The sequence below is a fragment of the Diachasma alloeum genome, unplaced genomic scaffold (genome assembly GCF_001412515.2).
Source record: "Diachasma alloeum isolate Michigan unplaced genomic scaffold, Dall2.0 Dall_scaffold_01303, whole genome shotgun sequence".
Taxonomy (NCBI): domain Eukaryota; kingdom Metazoa; phylum Arthropoda; class Insecta; order Hymenoptera; family Braconidae; genus Diachasma; species Diachasma alloeum.
Window position 1 is genome coordinate 22984 of NW_021681408.1, and position 10789 is coordinate 33772.

Below are 10789 nucleotides of genomic sequence, written 5' to 3' on the forward strand. Positions count from 1 at the left end.
CCCCCCAGATTCTTCTTTGACAGCTAAGTTGACTTATTTTTTAATTCATAGCACTCATCTTACACGATATTTGAGCCCCATGAGTCTAATTTATGTAATCAACCCATTCATATCTGTCGTTATTCGTTTTCAGTCAAACTGAAACTATTGCAGCCTCTGGATTCTCACAATGCCACATTCACTCCCACATTCACTCACAGCTAAGTCAAGATAATTATTTTGAATTATTTCAGTTAATAGTTGTATGTTGGTAAAACATTTTCCTTAATTTACAACCTGTTCACTTTGTCTATAGCGAAAAGTCAGGATTCTGGACTATCGAAAGAAGTAATCATTGCAGTTTCACAGTCATCAGCCCGCCTTTCTCACATGCCGATTTGTTTGGTGATTTAGTGTTGTAAGTATATAATTAAATTTAGTATTCATAATTCAACCGATATAATAACTCGTACTCTTTCATTAACCGTGAAAGATTCTGACCATTCTGAAAAAAGAGTTAAGAGTGCAGAAGAATTGAGAAAAACGGGAGAAAATTTGTGCTCGATGAATTTAACTCCGTCTTCGCATTATAGAACAGAAATATTCTTACGTAATAATTTCTTTGCCTGCAAGGACAGAGATAAATTCTTTTTACGAAAATTGGCCAACATTCCAATGATCTTTTACCCTCCCGCAAGCTTAATGTCTGCGGCAATTGATAAAAATCGATCTGTTGTTAAAATGAACTTCTTATACAGCTCCATGTTCTTTCGGCGATAAAGGTCGTGTTACGGAGTCGCCCATATCGACGGGGGTTTTCCATGGTTTCCCTCGGTCACCAGGAGTGTCTGCAAATGAAGTACAGCTCCTGGGGCAAATGCGACGTGATTGGAGGAAGACGGCCCATGGTAACGCATAAAAATGACAGTAGAAAACCGGATAAGCTCTACAAATATTGTATCCAAGGAAATATATATCTACATTATTGTGATTTGTATCTATTATTATTACCTATCATTTTCTCCTCCATTTTCATTTTTTAAAGATTTTTTAAGAAATATTTTTTCAATTAGCTTAATTAGATCATAGAAAAGGGAATTCTTCCGTTCCAATGGAAGCATGGTAATCGTTCAAATTTAAGTTTCGCATTTTTTGTGTTATATCGACATATTAGGATCCAAAAAGTTCAAAAATGCAATTTCTAAACCGTCTTCGTACATATGTATGCATGTATGTGTGAGAAAGTTTTTCTGCAATTGTTCGCTAATGAATCGATGGAATTGAACCGTTTCTCTCAAATGTAGGTATTATTCAGCTCTGTCCGTCGCCATTAATTAAAAATTGATTCATTGATTAATTTTTTACTTTTCGATATTTTTAAATCGGTTTCCACGTTAAAAAAATTTTGAATCCATTAAATAATGGCTTAATAAATTTTTTCCGATGTGCTTTTCACCGAATTCGAAGATGAAGCAACAATCTTTATTTTGATTTATCATGAAATTTTGCAAAAATTTTGTATTTTTTGAATATCTGATTTCTGCAGATATATTTGGATATTATCCTTTAAATTAATTCAATCATAGATAAAAACGTTTGTTTCAATGACACGAAATCGAAGTTGAAAGATAGTTACGATAGCTATCTCCGTTAATTTGATTTTTATGATGATTTTTGAAAATTTCTAATATTTCATGAGTTTTCCTGAAAGTGACCTTTCTAATGCTTTCTTCAGATGTAATATTGCAAATTCATTCAATTACATATAAATACAATTTTTTTTTATTTTTTCGATTTTTAAAATGATATAGATTGCGTTATTCTTTCATTTTGCTTATACCAGATCTTCGGAAATTATTCTGTTAGCATTCGTAAGGTTGTCAATTTTCCATTATTGCGGAAAAATTCAACTAAGTCGAAAATCTGCCACAATTTGTTAAAAACATTATTAACTTTAATAAAATTAAATAAACTATGAATTATATAGGGTAGATAGAAATGACATACCATATGAGTACTCGGCAGCATATTGCAAATTTATTAACAAAAATAACTATACCATATGCAATATATTAATAATTTCCCACTTATTTTCGGTTTAAATCGAAAGGGTTAAAATTATAGATTGATTGATTTCAAAATTGATTTTATATGATACGTGCGTGTAACCGCATGGTTTTCAGTTGACTATAGTCAACTGGAAAGTAGCGGGTTTCAAGCGCCTACCCACACTCAACTGAAACCCACTGTTCTAACAGTTGAGTATGAGTAGGCGCTTGAAACCCGCTACTTTCCAGTTGACTATAGTCAACTGAAACCCGAAATAACGCATGACGCGCATGCGCATCACCTATTAAAAGAGAATAATAAGGAAGGAAATCTAACCTCCGAATAGTGAATACATGGAATGACTGAAAAATGAAAAGGTGATTTTCGAAGCAGATAAAATGAGCCAAAATCGTATAATTCCTGATAGTGATGAAGAGTTAGGCAGTGAGGAGAATTTATTTACTGATGAGGAGTTTATTGGTGATGTGACATTTGAAGAAAATGAAAATAAAATATTCTCCAATGAAGCAACAGCAGGATCGCCAAAAACTCCGCAGAAGAGAATCCGTTATGATGATTTTGATAACAACAACGAAAATCTTCCATCAGATATTTTAGCAAATGCCCAAAAGGCCAAAACTCAGATGCTACCAACAACTTCTATAGGAAAATATAACGTTTTATATCATATTTTTTTATAATTATAACTTTTTTTTTTTGCGAATTCTTAATGATTTTTAAAAATTGTATTTTGTAATTATTATAATGAATTTTTTTCAATTAAAAATACTGTACAAGTTTTTTGAACTACATATTTAATGAATATAATTAATTTTTTTTACAGAAGTTCCGCATAATTTTTAAATCACACTTTTTTATTATTATTTTTTAGAATAAATGTGATCATTTTTCTTCAGTGGGGGGGGCTTCGAGCCCCCCCAACCCCCCCACCGGGGGCTTCGCTCCCCACACCCCCCACTCTCTTCCCCCCTCCGCCCCCACACTTCATCACGCACTTGCGTATGCTATTTTATATGATAAGTGTATCATATAAAATAGTATACGCAACACGTGCGGACAGCATGCGGTATCACTCGGGCGGCTGCGCCGCCCTCGTGAGTAACCGCCTGCTTTCGGCTCACCATTTTACAATATTGAACACTTGTTATGTACTATTTTAATGGTACACTACTCAGAATCATAATTTTGATATGATATGAAAAAAGTAAAAAAACCAGTAAACCGATAAAACATAATTTTTCTATGTAATCTAACGAACGTTTTGAAAAAAAAGGGTGAATCGGATGAAAGATATGGTGTAAGGAGCATTTCAAAGCCAAATCACGAAAACCAACCCTTTCGCCTGACGTAAGGGGTTAAATGAGCTGGGTATGAAATTTTTCTTAGTTTTTATGTACCTCATGATATGTCAAAAGTCGCTCAATATTTATTTTCGTCAACCGACGACTTTCAAATTTCACCTGGGTCCCTCCTTAAGAATATTGAGGTTATGGATGCATAATTTGACATATGTGCTTCTCTATTTGTTTATTCTCCCATTTTTAGTAATGATGGGAGCCATCCGTCAGACTTCAGTGACAACTGGAATAAATTTAAAGATTGCGCTCAAATTTGGCGTGCGCGGAGGGATACATGATATGCCGTCGTGGATAGTGGTGGGGGGGTCTTCGGCGAAAACCCGATGTTCCTTCTTTCCTGACGAGAAGTATACTTTACAAGGGAGTATCTGCAGCGGAGAGAACAGTCCTCAGCAGCTGTCATCAGCACTCCACTCTTTAAGCCAATCCGGAGACGAAAGGGACAGCTACGCATCACCCCGACGACTCAGAGATTTTTTGCCACTCTCCGGGAAAAATTGGCTCATCTAAGGGAGAACTCAAAGGATTAAGGTGAGTGAAGTCAAATAAACGAAATCCCTCAAATCTTTTAATTTGTCAAAAGCGGTATTTAACGTACCTTAAAATTCAGGACGTAACAAATTGGCGGCAGCGGTGGGATATCTGCACTTTTATTTCTCTTCTTTCGCCATTTAGTTCTTTTTATATGAAATCAAAATGACTGACGAAGAATTAGGAACCCTCGCTGAACAGCTGAAAGCCAAACAGAGTTAGAGGAGAAAGAAGTCGCGTTAGATAATAAACATAAAAATCTTCTCAACGCTCAAACAAAAGTTGATTCGTTAAAAGAAATTGAGGAAGAGTTGAAAGCACGTGAACGAGTTGTTAAGGACAAGGAACAGCGAGCCAATCAATTAATCAATAGAGCTCGGGAAATGAGTTCCAACCCGGGAAATTATATGCAAGACGATTCACTAACCGAAGAATCAACTTTAAGTTCCCAATTGGCAGAATTGCAAGCAGAACTACAAAGAGTAAAAACCATAGCATTAAGAAACGCAGTTCCTCATCCAACTAACATGGTCACAATCCCTCTGAAAGAAGGTCTCGCGTACATCCCTAATTTTAATGGCTCTAATATGGGTGTATCTCAATTCATAAAAAAATGCAATCGCGCTTGCTCGATGTTACCCGATCACGTCATTCCTACATTTTTAGAATTACTCCGACAAAAATTCAAGAGCCACGCCCGGAGAGCAATTGAAAATTTAGAATATGATGATGCCAGCACTCTTGAAATTCGGCTTCGGGAAGTATTTGATCCACTCACGACCGTGAATCAGCATAAAGCTGCACTCGAAAACATTTCCAAAGGTTCCCAAGAACATATAATCGATTATGTCAATCGAGTTGGCACTCTTTTTTCTGACATTTTAAATCTTGAGAAAAACGAAAAAGGCCGATCCCTGACGTTTATGGAGAAGAAAAAAATAGAGGACGACGCGATCATTGCATTTATGAATGGGATGCCCCCCCTGCTTCGGACATAATGCAAATCACAGCCACATAGAACTCTCGAGGAGGCATACACAATCGAAGTTTACAAAAACCATATCAAAGACTCGGAAAAATTCAAATTTCACGCGCAAATTTTTCAAGTAGTATGTGACCCTCTTCAGGAAGAAAAAGCCCCCGAATCTAGATCCGATAGTAATAAGACCTAGAAACCCAAGCCTAACACCACGTACAATGACAACACCCCAAACAAAAAGAAATGTGATTATTGCGGTTGCAAGAATCACGTAGAGGAAGACTGTTATCGAAAGATTAACGCCGCTAAAAAGCAGAAAAAGACGGGAGAATCATTGCCATATGACCCAGATGCGTTTTGCCACTTATGTAGAGTTAAAGGTCATGATCTTACAAAATGTCGGAATTTCGAGAGGTTGAACAAATTAAAAAATCAAAAAAACGAGAGAACTACCACGGCAGAGATCGACGGACCTCGGAGGGAGAAAACCGAACAGATTCCGTCGAGCTCAGAGAAAACGACCTTCCCCAGGTCCGAACAGCTCACGTATCGCTCAGAGAGGAAAACATTCCTGCCATCACCGTCAGTTCCCCGGACCTAGGAAGGGCAATAGTCATCATGTTAGACACAAGTGCTGAAGTCAATCTTTTGAAATTTTCCAATGTTAAAAATCTTGATAAGATCCAAAAAGATTCCACCTTACATCTGCAAGGAATCACTTCAACGGGAGTAAACACGTTGGGGTACACTACCATTAAAATACATGGTTACTCAACGCGATTCTACATAGTCCCTGATGATTTCCCGATAATCATGAACTCCGTGCCGTTTTCCGTGAATAACACGCGAGGAGTTCCCCAACGAGAAATAATAACATCCTCGATGTGTTTTCGGGTCAACTTCCCCGTACCTCTACGCATGGGTATAATCTCGTAAATAGATATTGGAGAACCAATACGTAGCAATGACCTGATTTGCTGGCCGTAAGTGGGCCCATTACATGTACTGCCACAGTGGTCTACGGCTCCTCAACAACTCGATGACCCATGAACCCACCCGGAGGGGCATTTTCAACCGTGAACTTTTGGCATGTTTCGCAATGATTGACGTAATTGACTACGGCGCGTAACATGCAAGGCCAGTAGTACTGTTGCATCAGTCGCCTATAGGTCTTGTCAATCCCTAGGTGACCTGCCTGTAGCAACTCGTGACACTGGCCAATCACCTGAGGGCAAAGTTCTCGTGGGATGACTAACTTCCACGCATTCAGGTCTTCCACCTCTACAGAGATGAACTCGGTGGGACGATGGGTATACAATTGCCCGTTCTCTACTTTCCTGCCTGTACTTTTGAGCCTGTCTGTACTTTTTTATTGTACCACGTATCCTGGCTCTCCCTGGCGCATTGGATAGTATCGCTATCTGCGTCTCCCCCTCGGGGGCACGTGATACAGCATCGGGCACATGATGTAATGCTCCTTTCCTATGGACGATTGTGAAATCGTATTCCATCATGCTAAGAGCTCAACGAGCAAGTCGCCCCGATGGGTTCTTCAGATTATCTAGCCACCTAAGGCTGCTATGATCCGTAATAACGGTGAACGTGTATCCTTCAAGATAACAGCGAAACTTCGTAATAGACCATAGCACGGCCAGACATTCCAGTTTTGTGACCATGTACTTTTTTCTGCAGTCGATAGAGCACGGCTTGCATAAGCGATCACCGTTTCCTCTCCGTCAATCACTTGAGTGAGGACGGCACCGAGACCCACAGTATTCGTATCAATTTGTAGCGTAAATGGGAGCTCGAAATTTGCACACGCCAGTGTAGGCGAGGTCGTTAGGCACTCCTTCAACTCCATGAAGGCACTTTGCTGCACCTCAGTCCACTCCCAGGGTTGCTGTTTGCGGGTGAGGCGAGGTAGAGGCTCTGCAACCGTGGCAAATCGGGGAATAAATTTCCGGCGCCACGATGCCATTTCCAAGAAACGAAGCAGTGGCTTCAGATTCTTGGGCGTTGGGTAATTGAGAACTGGCTCAGTTTTCTCAGGGTCCACTTGAAACCCTGCACTGTTCACCAAGAAACCCAGATATTTTACCTGTGAACAGCAAAAGTGACTCTTTTCCCGATTGATCGTCAGCCCCGCTGACTGAATCTTATCTAGTACCTCCTTCAAGTACTTAAGGTGCTCGTCGAAGGTGCGAGATACAATAATTATGTCGTCTAGATAGAAAAATACATTGGGATAGAGTCCCTGACCGAGTAATCGGTCCAATAGCCGCTGAAAGGTGGCAGGGGCATTGGTCAGGCCGTATGGCATGCGTTGGAAGTGGTAAAGACCTCTTCCTGGTGCAATGACGGCCGTAATCTCCTAAGACTCAAGGTCCAAAGGCACTTGAAAATACGCCTGACTTAAGTTCAGGGTCGTAATATAATGCGCATGGCGCAGCTCGTCCAAAATATCTGTCATGTTAGGTATTGGATATGCATCTTTCTTCGTGACAGTGTTATAAAATCGGACGGAGGTCCGACAATTTCACAACTATTAAAGATTTTGGGATTATTCTCTCAAGACTTACAGGGTCCCTGCATGAGAGTTTAATTCTTATGGATCCTTACCTCAATGCTATGCCCTTCTCACTGGATCGTATCGTTGTTCCAGATTTCCAAATTGACAATTATCAGAAATTATTCGGCTCGTTGAAATGAATATCAAGACAACGAGTTTCCCCGTTAAGATTTTATTGACCCCATGAATAAAATTTTGGAAGACTGTGACAGATTACAAAATTTAGAATTGGTCCGATACAATTTTCAGCTAACCGCAATTAATTAAATAAATGATGATTGAACGGACGATGATAATGGACGGACGACGAGCGATACGAGAACTATTCTTATGGTATATTTATATTTCAATTTCGATAGATTTGATTTGACTATAATTGAGTGAATTCGATGATTTTATTTCGGATTGAATAAACTAGATTTCGGCTCACGCCTGCTTAAAACCTTTAATTATCCGAATTTTGAAACAACTGAGGTGGAAGAGTGCGTGCTCAGTCCCTTGTCGATCTTCAAATGGGCATGCCATCGAAAGTTAGATGTTGAATAGTCCCTATGTTCACGTTCGATGAAGCGTTAATTATTTGATGTTCACCAGATCACACACAAAAGATTCTCTTAATTCATCCAAAATTCACTTGAGAGAGTTCTAACACAATTCTATGGGAGATTATTATTATTAATTAGTGTTGAGTCCAATCAGTGACACTACGGTATGACACGCTCTTGTCTATCGCGACTACAAAGGTCTGCGTAGTTGTCGCGAATTAATTTATTTAATGCGAAAAATCGAACAGGGATACTACACACGGTTTACCGATCGGTTAAACCTATCACTAGGGAACGAACTCGGCTGTGGGGGTAGTACGAACGAATATTCGCAGGAGTCAAAATCTGGATCATTACCCGTTCTGAGCTAATCGATGACTGACTCTTGCATCGAGCGTTTCCCGTTGCGATGTGCTCGCGAGTCCTGCTGGGTCATCATCACCGAGTACAACTGCAAATCAGTCAGCGGTTTTTGTTTGGTGTTAGACAAAATCCGCTGTCTTCGTCTATAGAAACCTCAAGGTTTCGTCCAAGCAACGTGCTAAACGCGAAATAAAATTTATAAAATCCCGTTGGAGATTTTATACATAACAACAGCGTTGACCTTTCGGAAATCAATACAGTTGAAATCAATGCATTGACGTTATGGGGCAGGTGTTGTCGCTCGCGCCGAATTGCGTTCACGTGACCGAGTAGGTCTACGTTGTGTTGCCCCTTTCCAGGCGAGAGGAGCGGCAGGGCTCTGGGCTGTAATTCGTGGAACGGCCGCAGGTTTGTGGGGCCGATTCGGGAAGACCGCGGCGCAGCGATAGCTGCATCTAGGCTCAGCTACTAAAAATGATCCTCCAGTTCTTCATCAGCTGGCATTGGGTCTACGCTAGCGTCATCCTCAAACTGTATCGCCCTGGCTGAGGGGCGTGTACCACGGAATGGAAATCGTACAGCGACTCTAAGAGATCGATATGCCAAGCTTGGGCAGACCGACTCCTGAGGTCTCGGGGGTGGGCGCCGATCTACGCTGCTTGTGTAGATCTTCTCGATTCGTTGGACCCCCATCTCCAACTTATCCATCGTAAGTCCTTCCCTCAGCTGGAAGTTGATGCGATAACTTGGCAATAAATTTCGGTGAGTTAGTTTCATATGCTCCCAGCCACTCATCCTGGGCACTAATCGAGCGAAATAACCTCACATACAGGCAAAATAATTTCTTGCCGCTTCACCGTCTGCTTGCGTACGACGACTAACCTCGTCTCGCAAGGCCATTTGATAGTCAGGGTCTGCGAATTGGCTCCTGAATGAATCACGAGCGACTCGCCATGAGGTGAATTCGTGGGCATGCCCACGATAACAGATCAAGGCGGGCCCGTCTAGTACGAATGGAATCGCACTCAATAAATCTGTCTCCCTAATATTTAGGAAGGCCAGTCCCTCATCGATACGGATCAGGAATAGCTCGACATCCTCGTGAGGATATCCGGGAAACTTTAGATTCCAGCGACGCATCACATTCAACCGGCTGTAGGCTGTTATGGGGCGATTTGGATCCTGATGGTCGCTGTGGGCGTCCTCATCTGAGAAGCCAAACATTGGATCCACTGATATGCGACGGCGCTGATCGTAATTCTCTCGGGGTGGCTGTCCGCCCTCAGCATTGCTCTGTTGGGATCCTCCGAAAGGTCCGGGCCGACCTTTGGCATTAGGCGCCGTGGCCTCTTGATAGTGAGCGCCCGATTGGGCACAGTGTGGATTCCCTGGGGGCTCTCCTTGTGGAATCTCGGAGTGGTTGGGTGGTGCTGCGGAGCCCTGATTCGTTCCATGGTCGTCGTGGTTCTGCTCTCCGTTGGCTCCCGAGGGTATTGAGGGTTGGGTATTCCCCCGAGTAGGTCTCCTCACCGAGGCTGCCTCTGAGGCCACACTAGTGGCGTCTGATTCGTCTTCCCTAGGATACTTGCACGGGCGACCTCGCCCTCTACGGGGTAGATCTGTTGAACTCAATCCATCCAATCGGGCCGGTATGGCCCTAGCCGGTGTGTCTAGGTCGGCTCGGGGCATTGAACCTCGAGCGTCCGAGACTCTCAGCCCTGGAGGGTCTGCATGGTCCTCTGCAGGCAGCGGGTCCCCACTTGCTGGGTATACCCGAATATCAGGGTTTCGACTAATGCCCCCAGCAACTGAGGACTTATCCCCATTGACACCGTCACGATGGTGTGACTCTCTCTCTCTGCATCGTTCGCCATTGGGTCAGTTCAAAGAGAACTAAGAAAAGGACTCTCAATGCTGAGCACAAAAAAAACAAAAAAAAATTGTTTTATTCATCTCTCGAATTCGAGTAACTACAGCAGGGCTCGCAGAATCGAGCAACGGAGCGATGGAAAACGGACAGTATTCGGTCTCTCAAGCCAAAAGAAAAAGGAAATCGGCTTAAGCAGAAGTAACGGATATACGCGAGCTTGATGTTCACCGAAGGCGAGGAGCAAAAGTGGAGAGCGACTGATCCCTTCAGAGGTCTGAGTCGAAGTGAGCTCCCACATGTTCTCTCTGGCCAACTGACGCTCACTGCTCATAACGATAGAGAGGGGGGGTCACCCCACTCTCACGAATCCGAATCTCCGTTAACAATCGAGCGGCACGGCAGGTTAGAGGAAGTAGAGAGAAAATCTCCTACGCGGACTCACCCGTCTCTAGGGAATGTAAGGGTTCCCAGGAGTGTACAATATTAGACTCGTTTTCACGACATTTCTCCTAAACCAGGAATACA

At 42.1% G+C, this 10789-nt stretch overlaps 1 long non-coding RNA gene across 1 annotated transcript; it reads left to right on the plus strand.

Annotated features, from left to right (window-relative positions):
- Positions 1–315: 315 nt before the first annotated feature.
- LOC107046321 lies at positions 316–968 on the plus strand. Its single transcript, XR_001461538.1, has 2 exons — positions 316–397; positions 738–968. It is a non-coding gene; the product is annotated as an uncharacterized LOC107046321 (long non-coding RNA).
- The last annotated feature ends 9821 nt before the right edge of the window (positions 969–10789 follow it).